General features: G+C 38.2%; 1 protein-coding gene across 6 annotated transcripts in view; it reads right to left on the bottom strand.

Moving 5' to 3' along the window:
• Window positions 1–24,791, bottom strand: part of RBFOX1 (RNA binding fox-1 homolog 1) — a 968,785-nt gene that overhangs the window by 900,848 nt on the left and 43,146 nt on the right. For all 6 annotated transcript variants that reach the window (XM_086759520.1, XM_086759516.1, XM_086759504.1 and 3 more), the window contains exon 2: window positions 18,710–18,742. The gene's annotated coding sequence lies outside the window, so the exon portion shown is untranslated. The remainder of the gene's footprint in view (window positions 1–18,709; window positions 18,743–24,791) is intronic.

Below are 24,791 nucleotides of genomic sequence, written 5' to 3'. Positions count from 1 at the left end.
CAGCAAATATGACATTATCTAAAAAAATCACAGAGATTGTCTTGGTTTTGAAGCCCCTGCTGAGCACGCCATGTGCACAAAACCAGCACCCATGGCCACAGTGGATGTCAGCAGCACCCCAGACGTTAAAGGCTGGCTGGGCCGTGATACTCTGGAAAACGCAGGCAAGCTGAATACGGGCTGTAATTCTATTTCCTCTCATCCTGAGTTGTTTCCCCTGGGAAAGCAAGTGCACTAACTGGTGAGTTGTTCCATCTGTAGAGCCTTTTTGCTTTCTACAAGCAATTCCCAAATACAGTCACTGTGCAGTAACACGAACACCCGTAACGAAAGCGCTGCACCTTTCCAGGGCGGAACACGCACTTAGCGGCCCCAGGACCAGGGTCTGACATATCCATACCCTGCAGCCCTAAACCTCAGCAGGGTGAGCTTACTGAACCACTCAGCCAAAAAAGAGTTTAAAAACAGGCTAGGATTTTCAGTTTAGACCTGTTATGCTGGTAGGCTGTACAATGCCCATATTATATACAGTATAATTTAAGTCTAAAATTGTCTGGAAAAATTGCAAATACTTCTTTATTTATTTGCTGAAAGAAACATTGGGGGTAATATTTTGTTCAATTCTTCCTTTACTTATTTATGAGTCTACCCCCTCAATTGCCCAGAAATTGTATTACCTGGTGAATGAAATACATATTAAAGAAAGAAGTGCTTAGCTTTAATTTATTTTTTTTTTAGCGAATGCAATAGTAATTGCTATTTCTCCCAATAGCTGCCTGATGCTAACATTTTCAGTCTCTACATGGTCTGAATATTGGCATTCATTTTACCTGCTGTCACCCACACCATCAGGCACTGGTTTAGTGCCCTGATATGGTGACTAACACTTTAACACCTGGGGAAAAACCGATCCACAATGAACAAAACAGTCCTAGCATAGATTCTCAAGTGAACATTTTTGATGATAAGAAAGACAATAATTTCACACATTTTTTTCCTAACAATAATCCCAATCCTTGAGTCACAGCAGAGTAAACTTGCCACAGATTCCTGTGAAATATTTGCAACTCTTATCACTTTTCAGCCAAATAAATGGAGCCACGTTCTGAATCACCGACTCGCTCAGCTGTTACCAGGAAAATTTGCAAAGATAGGAACAAACAACTGACAACTGTTTGGCGTATTAAACTTTTTGGAGCTACCCATTCCCTCCCAATATTATTCATGCAGCGTTTCCATGAGGAGGTTGGATGATTTCTGCTCTCTTTTCCAATCTTTTATGAGCTGCTTCCTCAGTCTAATTAAAGCAGAGAACCCAGCTGCCTTCCCCTCTATTTCAGAGAGCTGAGGGAAGGGCTCCAGGAAACTCATTCCTTAGGGACTCCACGGGGACTGCTAGGATCTGAGATGTGGGAATTTAATTCTCAAGCTCTAGATTTCTCAGAGCTAAAAAAGTAGCTAGGTTTGCAAGTTACACTATAGCCTGGCCCACACCATGCGTTTTGATTTGATGAACCTAATAGCACGCTAAAGCGGTCACAGCCAGCTGAGGGTGTCAATGAAAGGCAAACAATTAACAAGGCAGCATTCCCTACCTGAGACTGGAGCCTGACTGGGCTTCGCTCTGGTGCAAGGCAGACTCACGGATCAGCTGGGGAGGAGCAGCAGTGCCTCAAAGCAGCAGGTGCCTGCCTGCTGGGAGCAGAGGGGAGCAGCAGGAGTTCTCCACAGCTTTGCCACTCAGCTGATGCCAGAGCGTGACTCAGGTATGGAGTCATACTGGCTCTTGCTCTGTCTGCTTCCCCTTTGCTCCTGCAAATGGGTTGCATTGTTAATTAGGTGACAGCACAATTAAGAATTCTCATACTTTCTAGGAAAGAACAGGAGACAGCTGCAAACCCTCTTGCTGCGTACAGACTACGCCTGCCACCACCAGGAACCCATGTTTGCCTACTCTTACCGTACAACACGTAGCAGGAAGAACACGAATATAATCACTAGTTTTTGCAAAATCAACCAAAAACATTTCAAAATTTCTTTGCAATATAGACAAATGCTATTTTACAGCTTTGGCAGACTAACTTCATCAAGTATTATTCTTCCCAGTAAAGTTAGAATAAGCTATCTGTATCTGGAAAATACTGTGATCCTGTTGCCTGTATCTTTCTGCATAATTGCCCATGTGAAATGCATGCATCTGCACCCCTAAGGTTGTAAAAGACAAGCAAAAAGGGAAGTGTGGACCAGTACCAGCATTTGCCAGCAAGCCCTGCCTCATATCAGCAGGGCTATAATTATCTCTGCAATCTCTTGCCCTCTGAGGGAGGACAGAGCTAGGAGAAGGCAGAAAACAGGCTGGATGTGCAACGGTCTGCCGCGGGGCTCCGAGCATCTCTATCAGTCTGTGGTTGTAGACCTGCTTTGCCATCATGGCAGGATGAGGGAAACTGAGGCAGGGAGCCACAGATGCAGTGAAGTTCTGTCTTGTCTAAAATCCAGATTTCGCTGCCCTCATCAGTTTAAAATCCTTGGCAACTACCTGCTTTGCTTGCGCCTAAAGCCGATAAGTTTCCCTGAAAGTGGTGTAGCTCATGAAAAAATTGCAATAAACAGTTGGCTGTCAATCTAGGAGAGGTGGCCTTACTGCATGGCCAAAAAAAAGTAAAATGAACTACTGCAAACTGCATATTCAGTCATGACTTTCTTTCTAACGGTCATAGGTTAAATACAAAAGACAACCACAGGATCCCAAGCTGTCCTCTATTTCATCAGTGAAATGGTCAGTGCAAGCTACTGACTCAAAAGATAAATATTTAAAATAAAAATAGAAATGTCAGACCAGAGAAATGTGTATGTCGCAAATCCAATTAAATAAAATCCCCAGGACAGATTTTATAGTGATGATACCCCAATAGCATTTCTGTACGCTTCTGTATTACATCAGATCAATACAGAAACTTACTTACAACTGATTTTTGAGAGATCTAAGCAACGCACAACAGTGTAAGCTCCCTATGAACACAGTGAAAAGCAGTTACTTCAGGTGAGAATGATAGAACAATGTTCTTAATTTTACATTATTGAAAACTCCCTATCCTTGACAGAAATAACATCTGTACTGAAGTTAATAGTATTCCTTCACTGGTACAGTGAAGCTGTTACACCTTCCTAACACAAAGGTCAAAAGAAGTTAATTACACAAAATGCATGTTTCTGTATGTCCCCAGGCTTAAAGAACAGAAGTTTGGTACTTACATTGGCACATACAGGAACTGGGTGATTCTCAGCCCTGACTGTGTCAGATCATCTGTTCCTCACAGTGTATTCTTCTAAATACTTTTGGTGCAAAATAGACTGAAATGAACTTCACTGTTTGCATTTTGTTTGGAATTTAGCTAGCCTAGTTAGTTAACTGCTTAAAAGCAGATTGTGTCCCACGTGACGGGAGGATGCTCACAAGCACTGGGATGATGTGACATATGCAAGGGAAAGTCTCTTTTCCTTTCCATTAGAAGTTCCGTTAAATGAGATCATAAACGTATGCTGCTTTTAACCATGTGCTCCCTAGAGCAGAAGAATTATACCCCATTACACCTCTCAGTTTCCAAGACTTGTAGTGATGGAGTATTTCAGAGAAAGTTGAACACCTGCCCTCAATGCACCAGTTACTGACACCACACTGCCTGGTCTGGATCAACAGGATTCGGATTAAAAGCCATTCCCTAATCCTTCTCTTTGAGAGGGAAATATCTGCGCATTTAAAACATCATCTGCTTCACTCCTCGAGTTCAAACTCTTCTGCACTCATCAGAAGAGCTTATCTGCAGCCCTAGACAAGTGGTGGAAACATTCAAATTTAGGTGCAAAAAGAAGATTGTGAAGAGTTTTAAATTTGCTGGTCAATATATTCAAAAATGTAAATCAAAATCTGAATTACGTAAAGATAAAACACATCCTAATTACTTAGTAAGCCAAAATTTTTCACATTTCTTGGATCTATTTAGTATTTTACATTCATAATAAAAAAGCACCTAGTAACATACTTACCTGAGAAGAGTTATGGTTTCTCAGGAAATAAGGCTCTTTATTCTCATTTATACATTTGAAACAACTTAGATTACTTTTTTTAGGGCAGAACAATACGTATTTTAGAATATTTTAATGAAAATTTGACAAAGAAAACAAATATTTCTAAAAGAAAACATACAATTCAACGTCACTTTCTGCTATGTGTTTACAGAGTAGACTTCAAGCTAGTGAACTGAAAATCCAAACTAATTTTGCCCACAGAGAGAAATAAAGTTTCTAAAGACTAAATGAAGAAGAGAAGTCTATAGGGCCGATCATTTAGTTGTGGTCAATTTCTGTTGTTATGTCTTTGAAAAGCTTCAGCTTCAGTATTTGCTTAGTTAGTTATTCATATAATTTGGAAATGTTAAATGAGTTTTTTTCTTTTCAGAAATTTACTCTTATCTGCCTGAAGGAAGGAACGAAGGAAGGAGCAGCCACTAAAAAAAACTTGCTTCTGTCTTTGATTGCCTCGTTTAGAATTTTTTTTCATTTTCTGTGAGAACTGAGTGAAGAATTGAGCTTGGCTTTTGTTGAGAAGGTAGTGCAACCCCTTCCCATTGCCAGCCCAAGGAAATGTCTGCCAGAGTCATGGAGCAGCTACTGAAAATACCATATTCCCAATCTACTGAGTCCAGAAAGCATACTAAAAAAAGCACACAGAAAGTCACAGTTACATGAGAGATCATCACCTTCTTCTACAGTGCGAGTAATCCCACAGACGGTCAGCTACAGAAGCCTTACACTGCGATTCCACAATGGAGCTGAAGTGGAAGAGGCTCACTGGCAGACCACGCTGGTATCTACAGGGGTATGCAGGCTCCGTTATGGATAACCAGAGCTTTCCTCACCAGCAGTATAGAAAAAAAGACTGGGTAACCTACTAATAGCCTGAAGAGTTGCCACAGGGATTTCTTTATTTTACAAGCCTGTCACTGGCAGGGAGGGGAAGGCGGGGGGGGGGGGGGGGGGGGGGTGTGTGTGGAATCTTGATTTGTGACTGCTTGAGGAGTTTTTCCAAGACAAAAAGCTTTTAGCACATTTATCCCACTACTCCTACTAGGTGCCTGGGAGATTGTAAAGAAAAGTAATAATAAGAGGGGAAATAATGTCAATGAAAAGTGGTATTCTGTAGTAAAAGGACTTCTGGAGCTCTTATTTCTACCCTTAACCAATATCTCATTCTTATTTGGGCCATGATCTCCAGGGAAAACTTCAACTACAGCAACGATTATTCATCAGGAATAAGTCATTAAAACTCACAAATTATTTTTATTCTCCAAACAAAGTGTGAAATCTTGAAGAAATACCACAAATGAGAATAAGCAGACTAATTTTTAAAGCAATTATTTCCATATCATTCATTTAAACTGCCATCATTAACCTGAGCACTTTCACGTTTGCTTCTGTGAACTGCATGACTTTTAACCTGACAGTGTCTTTGTCCATGTGCTGCTAAAACTGCTCTGCCTTCAGAAACACCAGCCGGAGCACCACTTAATCCCAGGCGCTCCGACCATGTATTCAACTGTGTTCTACAGCACGCTAGCTGCCAGCCGTACAAGCAGAGGTTTATTTTCTCCCAAGAAGAAAAACATCACCAAATTGAATTACTGTGCTAACATGAGCAAATACAATTTATTTAGAAAAAGAACACTTAGTGAGATTATTTAATTAAAATTATTGAGACTTGCTTTGCAATATAAATATTTTTGAAGGAGGACAGCAGGTAGTACAGTATCCAGTCCATGCAAATTTATTAGCTTTGAGCTTTAACCCTACAACTGTCAGCTCTGATTGTAAAAATTACATTCAAGGTTTTGTAGCAAGAAGTGATTAAGTGCATTTACAAAGTGAGGACATCAGTTCCCAAGCTACCTAACATCAATTAAAGGAGGCCAAATTAAATCGATGTTCTAATTCCACAAAATTAATGGTAACTTTTTTTTAATAGATGTAACAACATTTCCCTGAGGTCCTGTAATAAATTCTTATCACAGCAACTCATGTAGAAAGAAAATGGTTACCTGTCCACGAAAATTCAATGTTTAAAATCAGTTACAGAAATGATGACAGTAAGGGTCCTAGTGGCTCCCGTGTTCTTCTCCTAGGCATTTTAAATTTGATTTATTTTTTCAGAGTTGTTTACTTTTAAACACCAGGAAAGCATGAAGGAAAAAAACATTCTTGTTGATTATGAAAATTTTTCATATTGCTTCATTTTAAACAGAGCATTCCTCTAAACTCATGGGATCAGGAGCCAATTAAGGTTACTTGTAATTACTTTTCATCAAAATGCAATCATATGTCTTCACTTTAGAACATTTTATAAAAGGAAAAAGGGATTTTTTTGTTGTTGTTGTTATTTTTCATATTTAAAGACTTTGGTGACATAAATAAAATACTTAAATTTTCCATATCATGAGTCCTGCTCAAGAGCATGCAACTCTGGTATACGAATGCCAGTTAGGAGGGTGGAACTGGACCACTAAGCATATACTCAATATTGGGTTAAATATTGTGAACCCCTTTATTAAAATGTTGCCATTAACTGGATGTTGACATTCATATAGCCGAATTTGGGGTATTTATATTTTAAAAAAAGAAAAAAAAAAACAACAACAACAAAAAAAAAACAAAACCAAACAAACCACAGGCCATGCTCTGCAGGAACAGAAACACACCTGAAGACTCCCTGCTCAAGAAAATGAAAACAGAAAATCCAGGGAGTAAAATTCAGGTGACTTTTCAAAGCCTTGTTTCTGTAGTTGGGGCCACAGAATGGTTGATTATTTGCCTGAAATATTTTGTAATATTACAGTTTTCCAGTGTACTCCATGGCATGGCAATTTCCAACTTGAGAAACTTTCAAAAAAGTTCAAATACATGTCTACATGAGAACAAACGCATCTACTTTGAAAATTAAACCACATCTTAAATTGAAATTACTATTCTATAAGTGTCCTTTTTAAAAAAAAAAAAATCATAACTGTTGGAATTAGAAAAAATACGAAGTGATCATCTGCAAATACAAACGGAAAATTGGACTTCTTATCCAGAAGCAGACAGGTCTAACCGGGTGCCCTCTGATAACATACCTGATGGCATTTCAGTGCCACCACTACAGGTATCAAGCCACCGACCAGACGTTCTCTACTATTAATACTAGAATTTGTAACTTTGTGACAAAATATCTTCCATTCTTCAGCCCCCAATCAAACAAAAAAGTAGAAAGTATCCCAGAACTAAGGAGAATTTTGGACTGAGCCACAGTATTCCTTTTCAGACAATTCTACATCTTTTTTTTCTTTTTTTTTTATAATGGAAAATATACCAACATTTTACCAGTCCTTTCTACAAACAGCTTTTGATTCCATAGCTTTTTTTTTTTTTCTAGTAAAGCTAGATAAAGCTTAGGGTTTTTTTTTCTAGTTTCTACTGTTACAAAAAAAAAAAAAAAAAAAAAAAAAACCCAAACAAACCAGAAAATTGCCGGTCTCTATATAGAGAGGACAGAAACTAAGTGACCAGAGAGATTTTAGATGTGGTTTTGCAATCTAGCAGCTAACGTGAAGCCACCTACTATTTATAGCAGAGTATCTCAGTGAGACCAGCGATTGGTGATAAAGAATTAAGTGCCAAATCACCTGTGGGAGCAGAAACTCAATTAGTGGCTCATATGGTTGCTAAACTCCCACATTCTCTCTACCATAATGCACTTATAATTGTTAGAAGAGACACATTTAACTACTGTATATGACTCCTTTAATTTGGTCTTTAAATAATTCAGTAAAGAGCCATAAACCTAACTTTCTCCCAGTTACAGCCACATTAAAAAAAGTACTCATTACTGCCATTCTAACTCTTCTTGATTTGTCTGTAGCTTCTCTCCTAAAATTCTGTACTGAGCAGTAGAACATCTTCACTGAATATATCATCCATATAACAATGAATAAAATACTTATTAAAAGTTTAACAGAGATAGGATTAGTTTGCCTGTTTTCTCTGGCTTTCCAGTAATATTAGTCTAGGCTCTTCTGAAAAATAGTCTTCAAAATCAACTTGCAAACAGTGTTAAGTTGGCTTCTTGAGTTAAGTCAATTCAAGACAAAATCAACTACTTAACAGAATGAACAGATTACAGTTCTTCGAACACTGACTTCATAAATTAAGTACATTCTTGGTGTTGATTTAGAAAGCTGGTTTGTAACGCAGGTTTTGTAGTGACACATCATAATCCAATAAACATCACAGGTACTTCATCATAGGTTTATCTGTAGTTGTTCTTCTGTTATTTGCCAGAATAAATTATCTAGAGCTCAAATACCATGCTCTTTTCAATTTCAATTTTTTTTTTTTCAAAAATTATGCTGTATGGGAAAAGCTGTTCAGCTTTGCCTCCCCAGAGAAGTTACAGCACAAACATTCACTGAATCCAGAGCAGGAAAGAAATTCTCTTGTTATATTTGAAGTCTAAGAATGTAAAGTCTGCAGAAGAAAAGTAACTGAGTTTAAAAGATTTAACGTGCTGAGCTTCTCTAGATGATTTGGAATCTACTCCGAATTTCTTAAAATCCTACACACTACAACATTCACCGTGTCCTTTGGGGATAAAGGGCACTAAGGAAGAGGAGAATGAGATACAGCAAGGAAGGGAAATGCTCAAGCCAGCTGCTGTGAGTTAGTCTGCTCTGTTATGGAAACCCTGTAAAGATGATTCTGAAGACTTTATCCCAGTCTCATAGGCATAAAGTCCCAATGAAACAGACAGTAGCCTTTGGCTAGGAAAACATCACTTTAGTCATTCTGCAAATAATTCCTCATATGTGAATAATTCATCATAATATGAATAAACCACATTCAGACTACAGGTAATTGGAAACTCTTTAACATACCAGAAATTGGACTCTTGTTTCAATGGCAGAGAAATGTGGAACTACTGGGGGAAAAAATGTGCCTCCACAGGCTAATACACACCCTGGGCCTGCCCTCTCTCATCTTCCCTTTTATAGGGTGAAAGACACAGATCTTCCTCTGCATTCCAAAAAAGCACACAGTTGCTTCACCCACAACAGAAATATTTTAGTTATGCCATTGAGAAAACTAGAGATTGAAGTCGTACGAGAGGAAATTTTTCGGCTGTATCTTTTTGACCCTTCTTCAGTTGTCATTACCAAGGAGGAGAAAGGGGTATATTTGCTCAGCTTCCCCACTTCCATCCATGACATGACAGCCTCTCTCCCAAGTCTATCCATCTGTTTTCCCCACCTTTGTAAGACTGGGCAGGATTTTCCCTCTCCTGTTCCCCCTGAAGAGAACCCACAGGTACACCAACGCAGGTACTATTGTTCATCTTCCCAGTATCTTCCTTTATGAAAAGCAGGAGCCAGAGAACAACACTTTCTCTTACCTCCATTATAGCAATACAAGCATTTCTCCAAGCAGCCACTCCAGTTTTAAATGGCCTCAAAACTCTTACATTTGTACAGGAGGATAACAACCATGGCTAGTGGCTAGTCAAACACGAATGGGAAAGCAAACTATTTTAATACTTCAGTCAAAAGAAAAAAAAAAAAAAAACCAAAACAAAACACACACTTCCCCCAAACAATATTTTACATATATATTTTACATAATACAGTTTTTAATGATATCTTACACAGTCACTTTAGAGCTAATAGTCTAGTAGGTAGATTAACAATCTACCTAAATTAAGATCACATTCACTGCTCTTAAAAACTGGCACAGCTCCATTAGAGTTTATGTAGCTCTGCCAATTTCCATGGCAGAGAACGGGGCCAGTGGTTTGTTTAAAGGTTAGAAGCTTTGCCTGCAAAGATTACAATTCCAGATGGAATTCAGCTAGTCTTTAATTTATACAGCTGCCCGTGTCAGCCAAAAGGTCTTTACTTTAGATATCAATCAAATAGAACACTGAAAATTTTAATGACATTTCTATATTCTTATAGGTACCTAGGAAAGGAATCTTTTTGTCACACTATTTACATTGCACCTATGAAATTCCATCTTTTTCCCCTGCTGTTATGAATTATTTTTGTTCAATATCAAAACAAACTTTTTTTTTTCCGCAATCACAGAAATAAAAGAAAAAAAAACTTTATTCACTGTGCTTCCCAATAACAGGATTTCAAGTGTGGGTTTTCAGCGTATAAAGTGAATAACCAATTGTTCCCTTGATAACCTGGTTCAGAGTAATTAGTCAAAAGAGAGAGAACTGTCCCCAAATTTCTCTAGGTTTGAGGATAGAAGAAAACCTTTATAAGCATCAGAAAAACCTTATTTCAAATGGGTGGCTTCTTATTTTAAATAACCAATAGTGAATGCTGATGTGCTTTCAGCTAAAAATTCCTTTTGAGTTTCTTCTGGGATTATACTTTCTGTGCTATGTACTTCGTAAAGTACACGACAATTGTTGCCAATGATTTTTCACAGCATATGGCCAAGAGATGCATACAATTTTAATGGAAAGAGCATGCAAAAGCCGCCTTAATGTTAATCCTTGCAGAAGGAAGAGGTTTATCTTCAAACAAAGATCTACTTAAAGATGTTTGTGACAGCTGAGGAATTTATCTCCAATTCTTTTTGCCTGTGGTGTGCCACATTGCTATTTTTCCCACAGCAACATGCAAGAAGCAAACTAAGATGTCATATGCATAATGCAGAGATAAAAAATGACCCTATTTCCATGTCCATGTGATAAATGGAATGAAAGTTCAGTGAATACATATTTGCACATTAATTGAACTGCATGATTCTGTCCTGTTCAATCAAGTCACTTCTGTATGTACCACAGGAAATTTTTCCCCAAGAATCATTAAACCAACTTTATCGCTCAAAAACATACACATTTTCACCTATTTATCTTCTTGCCTTGCCAAGATAGAAAAAAAAAAAGTTACCTCTGCGTATTCAAATGATTGAACACACATACACATGAATTTATATATTACTACATCACATTAATATGACGAGAATCTGAACTAAGTGTCACCATTCACTGAAATAACCAGAGAACAAAGGTACTTGATCAACTTCTGTAGCCTATACGTATTTAGGAGACATTTGGGCTTTCAGAATATCAAGTTTCCTTTGGCTGATTGAATCATCAGGAACAATATGGCACATCTACAGCTCTGACAGTACGATGCTCTTGAAATTCACAACAAAAGGACTGAGAAAAGTGTGATTAATACAGCAGCTTTGAAATCTTTATCAAAGCACGTGAAGATTCTCATATGTGCAGTGAAAACGTACAACATTTCGCAAGAAGACACAGAAGTAAACTCAGAAACAGAAACCATAAACAAAGGGCACTTTCAAGGCAATACTAACCCTTTAGTGAGACTAGTTTATATTCATTTCTGTTGCCATCAAATTAGTGATGCATATTGATGAAATATATTCTGGAGCCACATATTCATAAAAATATATGTATGTGTGTTTGTATATATCTGCACCAAAGAGACATACATGATGGTTCACAGTGTCAGTTTTTTATTAAATCTAATTCTCTTCAGAAGTGTCTACAAGAGTCCTCTCCAAACAGATTCCGTGGGTTTTTTCGGTGGTGAGGTGGTTTTGGTGAGTTTTTTCGGGGTTTAGAGGATGCAATCTCTAGATCCTTGGACAAAAATTTCAATTTCAGACTTACTGGTCTGTATTAATCTGAACAGCCTTGTCAGAAGCTGCATAGATCCAGATAAGAACACTTCCCCTTTAAGAACACACTTCCCAAAGTACAACGAAATCCTTATCGGAACAAAAAGCCAGGCATCTCACACTAATTTCCATAAACAGCTTTAGAGCTCTGACCAAGGGGACTGAGCAGAATTTGAGTGACAAAAGGACAAGAGAGAAGCCTAGGAAAACCTGACAGAGCAGATCTCAGAAGAAAGATGCTCTAAAAAAAAAAAAACAAACAAACAAAAAAAAAAAACCAAAAACTAAACAAACAATTGAAAGATGGTTTCTCGAGACAGAGACTTTATTAGGGAAGATACTGTATCTTTCAGGACATGGTTTAGTACGCATGGTGGTGTGTTGGGATGACTTGATGATCTTGGAGGTCTCTTCCAACCTTAAAGATTCTATGATTTAAATGAAACAAATTAAGATAGCTGACTCTAGTCCACAGACCATTCTTCATACAGACATTAAAAAAAAATATAAAAAATCCTAGTCTGAAACCTGCATAGGCTATGGAGTCTCAGCTACCAGAGTCGGACATAAGAATTTGCATGGCACAGTAATGATAAAGATTTTGGTTAACAAAAATATGATCTTGTTTTGGTTTTGATTAACAAATTATGATCTTATTTTTCAACCAGTCTTCTAGAAGCAGCATCAAGCACTCGAGCACACCCTCAGACTGCACTGGGACAGCTGAAATGAAAAAAAAAAAAGCAGCTCATTTTTAAGAGCTTACAGAGCCAAATTTATCACTACAAGTGACCACAGAAAATCTGTGCAACCAAGTCCTTTCCAAACTCGATGACAGCTAATGGTTATTACTTATATAATCACATACAAAACAAAGACTAAAATTCCAATCATATTTTTATAAATGCTCTTTTTAATAAAATATAATCAGAAAATAAGTCAACTGGTTACTTCTACTGTGTATTGCAAGATTCAACATCTTTAGTTTTTAATGAAATTTGTAATTTCCATTCATTATCTTGTGTTGAACTACTTGCTTTTCAGTGGTAGAAGCTTCTGCTTCTATGAGTAAAGTAGTCCCCAAACCATAAATTATATCCTCCAGTTTTGACATAATTTATTTTCACAGCATTATACATGCCAACCTTTTGAGCACTCAGGATCAAGAGAGTTACTCTCCAGGCTCGTATTTCACTATAGCTCTCATATTTTAAGCAGCAAATTAGACTTTACGGCAGCAGCTACAACCAAACTGTCTCTCACACGGCACTGTTTAAAACTGCTGTAGAGGGTTTCACACTGAAGGAGCACAATCCTATAAATTCATACCCAAGTAGAAAATAGATGAAAACTTCCTATAATTCCTTCCAATCCATTTGTACAGGTTTTTTTTCCATATATATGTAACTAATGTGGTTAAACGTCTAAACTACTAAAAGTAGCCAGGATTCTACTGTTGATAATAAAAGCTGGAGAGGAATCTAGCAAATACTAATGAAGGCAGGTATTTTAAGTGTTCAAAGGGGGATGCACTCACATCTCATTCAAAGGTCACCTACCAGGCACGCACTGCTATGAATTTCTTTTCTGCCACACTTGGAATGCCCATATTAACTTGTCAAGATAATTGCTACAGCTGGGAGTTGCTGTCACTGACAATCAAGAGTTTATTAGCTATCTGAAGACACAGGTAGGGGCTCAGCAGGATTTATATGTAACACCGAATCACCCGTAGACACCTTTCAGTAGGAGTTCAGACCCTTACTCAGCTGATATGCTTGTAAAATACTTTTCAGAGGAAATTACTGATGAGTAAACATCAAAATAACAACTTGTGCACAGTTATAACTGTTCAGTTCTAAAAACCTGACAAGTAAAAATTACTTTGAGACATAATTCTTGAATTTACACTTAAAATTATGAATATTGATAGCAATATAATAAAAAACTATCAATTGATTGCCATTATCTTTAAAAAAAAAAAACTAATGATACCTATTTATTTACAATTTGTGACAGCTTATGACTCAGTTTTGAAGGGATTTCAATGGATCAAGCAAAAAGGCCCATCTTATTGTACTAAGTATCCTCTTGATAAATTCTAAAGTCCTGCTACAAATTATGAATATTGTAAAACCCTTAAAATAATCATCATTATGACCATAGGGAAAGCAACAAGCTACACTTTGTATAGACATTGCTACTGCTCTTTAAAATATAAATATTTTCTTGCTCTTAATAAATGAAAGAGATAAACATTAAAAAATACTAATAGCAAATTCTTTATCAGTCATCATGCTTGAACGCTCAGTGCCTTGTTCCTCTCGTGGAAGAGGGAATATACAGCTGGACGGGATTAACAATGCACAGGTTCAATCAAACGCCTCGGCTGATGCAAAGTACTGATGCATCAGAAAAGGGAAAGGCTATAATCCATTCATTCATTCTGAAAAAACAATCTGAAAATAGAAATGGAAATGTCTTCTGTCTTCAGCATGTACTTACCCTGGAGTGATGGCAGACCAGGTCCTTGCATGTTAAGTGTGCTTTGGAGAGTAAAGTAGGACACAGGCTAGGAAGAATGAATGACAGGTTTTTATCTACCATGGATTTTTAAATAAAAGACCTGCAATTTATCCTAAGAGCACCCAACCAAGTACTGATGTTTCCCCAAAGAAAATTTCCTTTGCTGTCATCGTTTTCCCATAGAAATCAATCAGACAGCCAACAAGATTTAAAAATTACTCATATACTAGCAAAAAGAATTATGTCTACCAGGAACAGAGCACACAGCAAACTATCAAAACAACAACAGAACAATATTGGTAGATGCATAGCGTCTTAGAAAGTTCTGCTATCTGTTTACACACGCTCTTTTTCTGACTCCCTTTCAAAAATGAGTTAGTTCCCTTTAGCATTAAAAGTAGGAAAAACCGATAGCGTGGTCCTGCTGGCAATGAAACGCCATGGCTCTGCTACTGACCTGCTGGATGAGTTTCTTCACTTCGCTCTAGCCATTTTATGTACAAGCCATATAAGATCTTTGCAATACTGACTGTGTAACATATGCCTGCACACAACGTGAAAAACCAGGATTGCACCTGAGGCCTCTGGGCATTAGTGCAATGCAAAGAGACAATAATATCAGTGGGCACAAAAGCTCCGCATAGCTCTCAGACCATATCTTCTTAGGACACCTTGCATACACATCTCTCATATCATTCATGCAAACATATTTGCACAGCCCCACAAGCATACATGATTTTTCATAAACATTTGACAAACAAGAAATAAATGAAACAATTGTCCACTCTGTTAGAGGATTTTTCTCCGCTCCCCACCCCACACATACATTTATTGGTCCTGTCAGAAACATGCTGCTCACCAGGCCTGACCTATTCCTTCCGCGTAAAGGGAAGTGAGGGGCTCAGCGACGACATTTCCTGATAATCAAGGACCTTACAGATTGCCGTATAAATCAGTCCTAGTTCTGTTATCGTTAGAGCCATATTCTGCTTACTACTCTGAGGTTTTCCTTAAACTCCGATTTAATAACCTCCTTAGCTTTGAGTTGATTTTTATTTCCAGTTTTATTGAGACATATTGACAGCCTTTTCTTCAGGAGAGTAAAAAAAGTCTGCCTTGACATCACCCACAGAAAAGCAGGCGGAGAGCTTACATGCTGTTATATCGAACTTGTATCTCAATCAGGCATGACCTCTAACTTCTCACAGGAAAGCAGCCTTGAACTTCACCGTATCATTTACTGAAATACTGGGGAGGAAAACAGGAATCTTCACCAGCTTTCTGTTTTCTATTTTAGTAACAACTTTTGTTTCAGGAAAAGAAAAATAAATTATGCTTTCCCCAACAAAAAGATTATTTATACTAACAGCTAATTAGAAAGGACACTCTGGAAAAAGCCACATAGCCTACTGAACGAGCTGTCTTTTGAAGGGGACAAACGTCTATTCAAAAAAGCAATAAAAGCACTAGACTGCCACACAACCATATCAGATCTGAAAAAAGTCATTCCTCAAACTGTGTTGTTCCAGGGAATTGCATGAAAATTTTATCCTAATGTAGTGTGTACATTATGGTAACGTATGCAGGGTACAGTTGTATTTGAGACAGTTCTCAGGCCCATTTTGTAATGACATTAACACGATCTGTTATGTGATTTATTGTGCAAGAGCCCACAGTAATTTGTGATAAAAAGCTTCATATTTGACTACATATGCACGAGTAATTATTTTTTAAGATGCTTCTAACTTGCATATTTACAAGACTATGACACTAAAAGACACAGTGCGGGCAGATTTGGTAATTATTCATGGAAGGCTTTGCTGCCTATAACTTTGACTCTGTCACTATTTGTTGATCTGATGGAAGAAAGGTGTTTGGGTTACTTGACAGCTTCCTTTAGACATACTTGTTTCCCTACAGTTGGTAGGTGTCGGTCGGTGTTTGGAAAAAAAAAACCCCACCTTGTTTGTATCTTCCTAAAACATTCAATAGTGATATAAAGATGCTATGTTTTCATTCAGACTTCATACAAAATGCAGTAAGGGAACATAGCTATGTCCAACGCAAAGAAAAAGAGGAATAATGAGATTTCAAGACTATTCGGACCAACAGTTCAAGAACAACCAAATAGCAGTTCTAATAAAAGATTTTAGAAAGCAAATATATGTACTACTTTTTTTTTTAAAAAAAAAAAAAAGCAGACTAGAGATCTTGTGACACAAGCACTATACAGTAGAAAAGAACTGAGGGGCTCAAATGAGGTAGACATGACGCAAAGGCAAGCCAGAACAAGGCTATTTTGGCTGTATATTTCTCAGAACTGTACAAGAGTGTAAAAAAAATAATCAGGAAAAAAAAAAATCAGGCAAAACATGAGGCTGCTATTGTCGAACCTGAAAAAATGTCATTTGTCATCCACACAAACAGTTATTTAAGGCGTGTTAGCCTCAAAATACACTAAGCCCATACTATGTTATGCCTAATATACAGTGCACTATGCAGGTTCCTGGAAGAAATCTTGGGAAGTTTGCCATCATATCAAAGTGACCATTTCCCTCAAGTTGAAAAGTGTCTCTAATTGAAAAACTCAGCAACCAGTTCTGCGTGCTCGTTATTCTCTTTAGTTGTTATTCTTCAGAGTTAGCCCACTGAATTCACGAACATCACCACTGCCCTGACTCAGGAAAGCCCTTAATTATCCTTTACCTTCAATTAAGATTTTCGCTGTATTGGGAACCTTTGGCATTTCTCCCGAATGCTTCCACAGGTGGGAGAAACAGAAAGTACTGACAACCTCTTACACACAGACTGGTGCCTAAGTCAGCTGGTCCGTGGGCTGAGGCACCAAGGCCAGTTGATAACCTTTTTCTGAAGAACAACCAAATGTGTCAACTCTCAAGTGTTTTCAAATGGTAAAAGCACTAGCAAAGCCACACAACTGACCAACTCAGAAACTTGTAATTTTTCTAGAATTTTACACACACAAAAGTATATAGGAACACTTCTACAAATATATAAGAAAATGCACTTTATAAGAGAGCAAAATTGATGGTAGCACCTGTAAGGTGACAAATCTAAGACCAAAAAAAAATCCCATTACACAACAAGAAACTGAAAGTGACTATTTCATAATGGACTCTATTTATGTAAGAGCAACAGGCATTTAAAATAGTGCAACAGTGAAAAATCAGGTAAAAATCCTACTCCCAAAGCTCTCAGAGACCAGCCAAGTACACAACTGAATCAGACCAGCAAAACTGAACAATAATATTACTGTTGCAATCTGCAGAAAAATGAATTATGTCATTCTTTCACAGTAGGCAAGTGAACTTGTGTCCTTCTTCTGTGAAGTAACTAGCACGGTTTATCTATTCTCTTTAATAATGCAACTTAATTTACCGAAGGTTGATATTAAAAATTTATCTGACTAAAGCAGTTACAGTCACCTAGACATTTTGTCATAGTTAAACATTAGCTTTGGAGTACATCACAAATTCTCTACTGTGAGTCCGAGACCTGATTCATATAGAAACACGCCGAGCTTCCAATTGACATTAATTTAAATGAGTTGGTAACGGTGCATGGAATAAAAATATCTGTCAGTTATTAAGAGTGCAGTGACTTACTCAATAGCAGTGTTCAAGAGACAAATGCAGTATAGCACAAAGGTAGTGGTCACAAAGGACTGCCGGTTTTGCTTTGTTATTCAACAAATACTCCAATAATAGTAATATTACTGTCATTTCTAAGAATAGCATTAGGCCCACTAAGACCATCCAAAGTCCTCAAATGTGAATAGAAAGGCTGACAAAATAAATGTGAATCCAAAATGACCAATCTAAACTATAGCAATGTCAAGCACCTGATGCTGGCAACATACAGTAGTGTCATTCCAGAATTTAACAAGAACTCAGCTAGTAGCATCCTATCATAAAACTGACCTTTCCTCGCATGTCCCAGTGTACGCAAACAGCTCGTGTCATATGGTACCAGACAAGCGAGGCAAGCTGCATGGGACGTGGCAGAAACACACGCCACCACAAGAACCAGCTCTGAAGGGGATGAAATAGCTTCTTTCTGCGAAGCAAAGCAGAAAAACTGAAGGGCAGAGGGGGAAGGTCAGATAGCCACCTTCTGTTGACGGGAAATCATAACACATGCTTAACGAAGCTCTGAAATAAGGTTGGTTTCAATGCCATGGAAATCTTCAGAAAGACCTACATAATGATAAAATTTTCCTAGGAGGACTTCATCAGCTTCAACGTTGTTAAAAGACAAGAATTCCAAAGATTGGCTCATTAAACACTAGAAGCAGCATAAGGACCACAGTGAAGTCTCTTAAATTTTCACCCCAAGACTGTAAGAAAGCTAGCCCCACTACCTCAGCCACAGCCAGCTATTTAACATTCCACCAGTATACAACAGGATTTCCTACCTCAGCTTTGCTGGCAGCCTGTGTTGTCAAAACCTGAAAATTACAAGAAAAGTGCATTAGTATTGATTCAACAAAACAGGAATGGAATTAATTTGCTTTTGAGGTGACTGACATCAATTGGTTGTTATGGCTTGAGGAAGCGGAACTGGAGACAACTGTCTGTCACACCACAAGGAGACTATGCACCTCTCACGCACATCAGAAAGCAAAACCAGGTATGAATTAAGAGTAGAGTAATATCCAGAAGTAGGGGGTAAAAATTCAGGGAACATAACAAAACAGAACTGGAGAGATATTTTTATATTTTTACTAATTTTTAATTTGTTTCTGAACAGAAATGAAGAGGAACATAGGTATACGCTATTTAACACAACAAGACAATGACCAGGATACTCTCTGAAAAGAATCCAGCTTAGTTTTGTCGTGCTAGAAGCAACAGAGAGTTTGAGGAACACGTTCCATGTAAAGTGTGCCAAAGAAGGGTTCCCCAGCTGCTTCTCCCCAGTGACACACCGTATGGGGTGCCGGTGCCCAGCTCTGGGGAGCAGGGCGGCTGCAGAGGCCCTGGGGAGGGGATCTGGGGGCCCAGATTGAGCCCTGACTTACAGCACCCATGGCTGCGCTTCACACAAATGTCCTTGTTCCCTGAACAGCGGTGGAACTGCAGTGACTACTTCTCTCTGCCAGTCAAATAATTAAACTGAACTTGGTATCTCTCTGGTTTTAGACACCATGCCCTGAGTCAACTACTATCACAAACTTGCACAAAATTCAGGCAATCAGGCATGACTGTAACTGATATTAAAGTAACTTTAACTCAAATACTTTAAATAGACATAGATATAATTTAATATTACAGGTCAAATAACACACACGAAGTTGATAAGCTGCTATCAGATGGTGAAGGCCATTAAATTGTGTTTGTAAAACAAAACTCTTTGTTAGAACTTTATGTCAGAACTTTACTAGGTTGAAAAACCCTTAATAATCTCCTCAGAAATTTAAGACTGACACCTAGCTATAATTCAATGACATGAGAAGAGCTTTCTTAACAGTAGTATTAACAAGCCCTTTTCAAAGATAGCACCAATTCTTCCCAGCGTTTGGGAGCAGGAGAGGCAGTGACTGACCGTGACTCAGTTGGAGGGGAGGGGAAGGAGCGCGTGGGGTTTATTGAACGGAGCTCAGCCTGCACAGCGGAAAAAACAATTTGTGTGCAAAGCTGCTGTTCAGTGGAAGACATCTGTGGATTCATCAAAACCTGATTTCAAAGGAATTTAGAAATGGAAATGAACTCCTGTCACATCACAACAAGGTATCTGCAGTCACAAAGTTATTTAATTTAACCTGATTCTAAAACGGATTCAGCTCCATTTAAAATGTGTATCTTCTGTCATTAATAATATTTTTGAAGGCTGCTCAAGAATTTCTCTAACACAAGCAAAAGTTGCCCGATTTAAATTCCATTTATTTACAAACAACCTATTACTTTTTTTTTTTTTATTCCTCTTCCTCAAGATTCTTTAGGACTGCTCATTATTTTTCCTTTCCAACACAAACCTCACTGAACGTTATCACATCCATTCTCTGCTACCACTCTGTTAGGCTTAACATGCCCCTCTGTTAGTGTTCCCTCACAAGAAGGTCTTTCTACTCACAAACTCAGTAGAGCTGCACTCTACTTAGGATAATTTAACTACATCTTTCTTAGAGGCAAATGACTGAAAGCATATATTGTAGACGATACACCCAAAACCTAGCTTAGCTTAACACACCAGAATTTGGAGTGGAGTTTCCTGAAGCTCTCACAAATCCCGCTCTAAACCCCCCCATCAGAGGGACCTAGCTCTCTCTATCAACTGTCAGAGTAATGTGAATATAACTGATCAAAGTGACTATTCCAGCCAAGGACTCACTAATGCCTTGCAATACAATTAAATACTCTTCTATTTCAATAATTCAACTCGTATGTCCAAAAACTGTATTTCTCTTTCACATAGCTATATCCTCCTGTTGCTTTATAGTTATCCAGTGATCGGCTGGACCCTGGACATATTATGCCCATATCTTTCTTCTACAAGTTATTGTCTGATAAATCCCTGTTCAGTAGTTGAATTCTGCTTAGCTCCTAAAAGCATGACCTTTTACTTGATATTACTAACTTCAATTCACTTTTCTTTCAATCTGCTAGACCATCTACCTCTTCCTGGATATCATACCAGGCTCTTTTACATTAGCAATTCCTCCCAGCTTTGTTTTTATCGAATTTCATTAGCACATTCCTATGCCAAGCATACTAATGAAAAATTATCAAATGAAATGACAAATCACTCAATACACTGGAACCACTAAGAAAAGCATTATTTAGAGCAAGGCAGGACCATGCTGACACCTGTACAGCAGGGCAGGTGACCACGCAATCATGGCAGAGTTCTGCGAGTGAAACCCTCCACCAGCCCCAGCTACACAGCTGAGAAAACTGTACTGCGTGCAGGCTGGACACGGGGAGATGAACATATCCTGAGATATTTCTGACAAATCTGTAAAATAATCCTCATACCAGAAGGACTATGGGTCTCTAACAGAATACTCATCACTATACAAATGGAGACAGGAATAGTGTTTCTAGTTAAATAATGGCAAGTTGACTGTTGTTAGTCTGTGAAGACTTGAAAATTATCTCAAAGTTTTAATGGAGATTTTTATTTAAGTTTATGTATCTTAATACAGCAAATTACCATTCTATATGTATGACTGATTCCTCCTCCTCACCCCAGCCCCCTCCCTCAGTTCACAAAACACAGAATTTCTAGACCAGTAGCTGTACCTCCCATCACGTTTGAGAAGTCAGTGAATGAAGACGCAAGAGTAGAATAAAGTGTATGACAGAGAACAGCAGACTGGAAGTCATTGCAGGCTTTTGCAAAAAATGTCTGTGTGTCACAGTGTGATTGCTCAATTAAATCCTCTGGGAAGGTATTGCGGATACCAAGCTCCTTAAGGAGAGCACCCACTGACATCTGTAGCCAAGTCACCCAAAACACAAAGCCAATTTATTCCTCCCCATCCTGGGCAAGGAAGTACCTATAATTATGTCTAGAGAAGCAGCTAATTGTTACACAAGGGAGGAGTGGGGACAAGCCAAGGGGAGGAGCACAGAGCAAGTGCAGACAACGTGCCTGTCACAACTGCCAGATCCTGCGTTACATAGGCTGCTGGCTTCCTTTGTAGCTCATCCTACCTGCCACAGCCTGTTGCTCTTACCCACGGTTTGGATTAAGTACGCCATTCTCTTACTGCCTCTTGCTGTCCCCTGACACTTTATGTGCTAGTTAAGAATGCAGCAATTTCATCAGGAGAAATCACAGCTTGGGTGAGGGATTCCTGTCTTTCTCACAATAATCCCTCTGTGACATAAAAAACCCCATGGTTTTATGTCACACTCTCAGGGAAGCTGCAATTTATTTTCTCTTGTGCTAGAAGCTATACATAACTGACAGAAAATGGCTTTTTTGCTACTCATGAAAGTTGCATTCAATTCACAACTTCCCATTCCACATAAGGAATCTCATGAATATTGACAAAAATATAGATATGGTGATAACTTCCAACACAGTAAGCAGTCATTTAAACTATGTTTACTGGTTTTAGCATTTAGAAAGGTCTTATCTTGAGGTGCATGCATACATAGTTCCTACTCTCCGGAATTAATTAAAAGGACAGTATTTGCCATTCTAAAACAGTACCCAACTAGCTGCTATTTTTTAATGTATCTCAAGCCAGCACCTTACCAGAAAGAAATAACGGAAACCTTCTCGAATGAGGAAAACTCCTGACAAGTGAAACTGGAAAGCTCATTTACTGTCTTTTTTTTACATTAAATATATATGAAATTCCCTATGTAAAAGATCAAAGATAAAAAAGCAGGAAAAAATTGAAAGAGTCACTTTATAAGCCAGGATTCTCATGTATCGCTTGCCTGAAAGACAGCAACTGTTTCACTGAAATGTCTCATCTCATCAACACGTAAAGTCCTTTTTCTGTGTTACTCATTTTTCTAGAGAAGATATTCTATTCTTAATTTTTTCAGCTTCCCACATCGACCTAAATCCTGTACATTTTAAAAACCACAGTTTTCACCTTTAATATCTTTCCACCTTCTTTGGTTCTTATGGAATGCGAGAAGGGTTATCCCAGCTCCAGCCCAGGAGAGAAAACACAGTGAAGTCCTTCACTGCCTGCTCACGTTTAGCTCAACTTGCTTCAAGCTGACAGAAGGCACGCATACGTGCTATGTTGCAGGAACTCATTGGAAGAGCTGCAACCAAATGTCCTTCAGTTAAGTGAGCATCTTTTCTGTGCTTAACTGTGAACATCATCTATTTCCAAAGCAGGATTAGAAAGAAATCAAAAATGCTGCACATAAACATTCACAATAAGCTTAAGAAAACTACCTCCTGCACATTGGGCTTTAGAAATTCTGTTGGAATATTAGGCAAAGAGGATTTTGAGAATGAAGAAAATATAGAAAGCAAGAAGAAAAAAAATAATAGCAAGATTGGAAATGTCAGTTACAAGATGGAATTGGTTTTATTTCTTTTTCTTCCACCACTGACATTAATAAAGTGATCTGAAAGCTGTTTTCTTTAATAGACAGGTATTCTAGAAAGTAATTTTATTAGAATACAGCTTCTGATGCATGTAAGCCATCTCCCATGTTTTAGCAGGGCTGTTAGAAGACAAACATGAGTATCGCTCATGTCATACAGTATGACTGAACTGTGCAGCACTGGCTGAAACGTGCAGGTCCTGTGTCACTCAAACTCTGCCATGGGAGTTAGGAAAGCAGAAGACAGTGAGTCAAGTTACATTTCTTTTCAGAGACAGTTTCATTTCTTAGACACAAAATACCTGACCAACAAACAATTCTGTAAGAGACTGGGTGACGCTCTCCTGCTGTTACTCAATAGCCACTGCTTAGCCAGTCCTGAAACTACTGCAGCAAGCACCCCTACAAGACAGTTAACTCAGATGTGCACTGGCAAGGAGATGAAGGGCAGAAATTTGACAAGGTTTTGCGAATGGCTTGGCGTTTATTAAAACAAATGTGAAATACTGCTTTTTAAAGGTTTGTCTCACCAAGCTTAGGCAGTTTTAAAAATGACAATTTGATAAGCACTCTGCTGCAACCTTTTATTAATTTCTGAACCCACCTGTGGGTCAGGACAGATGTAAGATTGATTGCCCATTGGTTTTTTCCCCATTTTCCTTTCCCTGGAGCAGTCCCTAGCCTGGCTCCTCAGGACTGAGAACATATTTCTGACTGTGATTCCCAGTCCAGGCCGCTGAACAGGATTCGAGCTGCTGGAGCTATTTTCTGACAGGTGTGTGAAGAACCCAGCCTTATGCTGAGTATTCTTCCCTATTTCTGCACTCCATTATGTGCAATATCACTGCTTCACTGTGATCAGCAACAGCAGTGCAACAAGAAAAAAAAAAAAAAAATCAACCAACCAACAAGCCTGCTCCTTTAGTAATATCACAATGTAATGTCTGATGCTTTTAGTGTTAAAAAAGTTTAAAAAAATAAGCAAAGTCATATTGTAATACTTCCTAAAGCACTATGCCTATGAAACATGAAATTCTAATGTATCCAGCCAAATTTAGTGAAGTAGCCATGATAAACAGAGACATAAATCTAAACTGACCTTTTAACATGTTTAAGTATCTCCATCATAAGCCTACAAAAATATGCATGCAAGAGATATCACCATCTTGTTAAGTCAGTTATGATTCATTAGCTTTCACTCACCTCCTTCTTGTTTTCTAAAAGCAGTGCTGGAAAGCAAAGTAAAATTCACTTTTACATCCATGTTCCTTAGACTACCAACAAACTCTGCATGTCCAGTTATACATCTAGTCCCTAATGGTCCCAAATGGTGCAACGGTCCTAGAACTTGACCCAAAAACATTAACTCATGTAGGCTTTTTTTTTAATTTCTGTTCTTAATATTGTACTGATTAATGCTTAGCCAAAGTTCTAAACTGTTGTTGTTTTAAGATTTGTTTTTTTCTTTTTGAC

This window comes from Chlamydotis macqueenii, chromosome 15, assembly GCF_036417535.1.
Source record: "Chlamydotis macqueenii isolate bChlMac1 chromosome 15, bChlMac1.mat, whole genome shotgun sequence".
Taxonomy (NCBI): domain Eukaryota; kingdom Metazoa; phylum Chordata; class Aves; order Otidiformes; family Otididae; genus Chlamydotis; species Chlamydotis macqueenii.
This window is presented reverse-complemented; position numbering and strand designations above follow the sequence as displayed.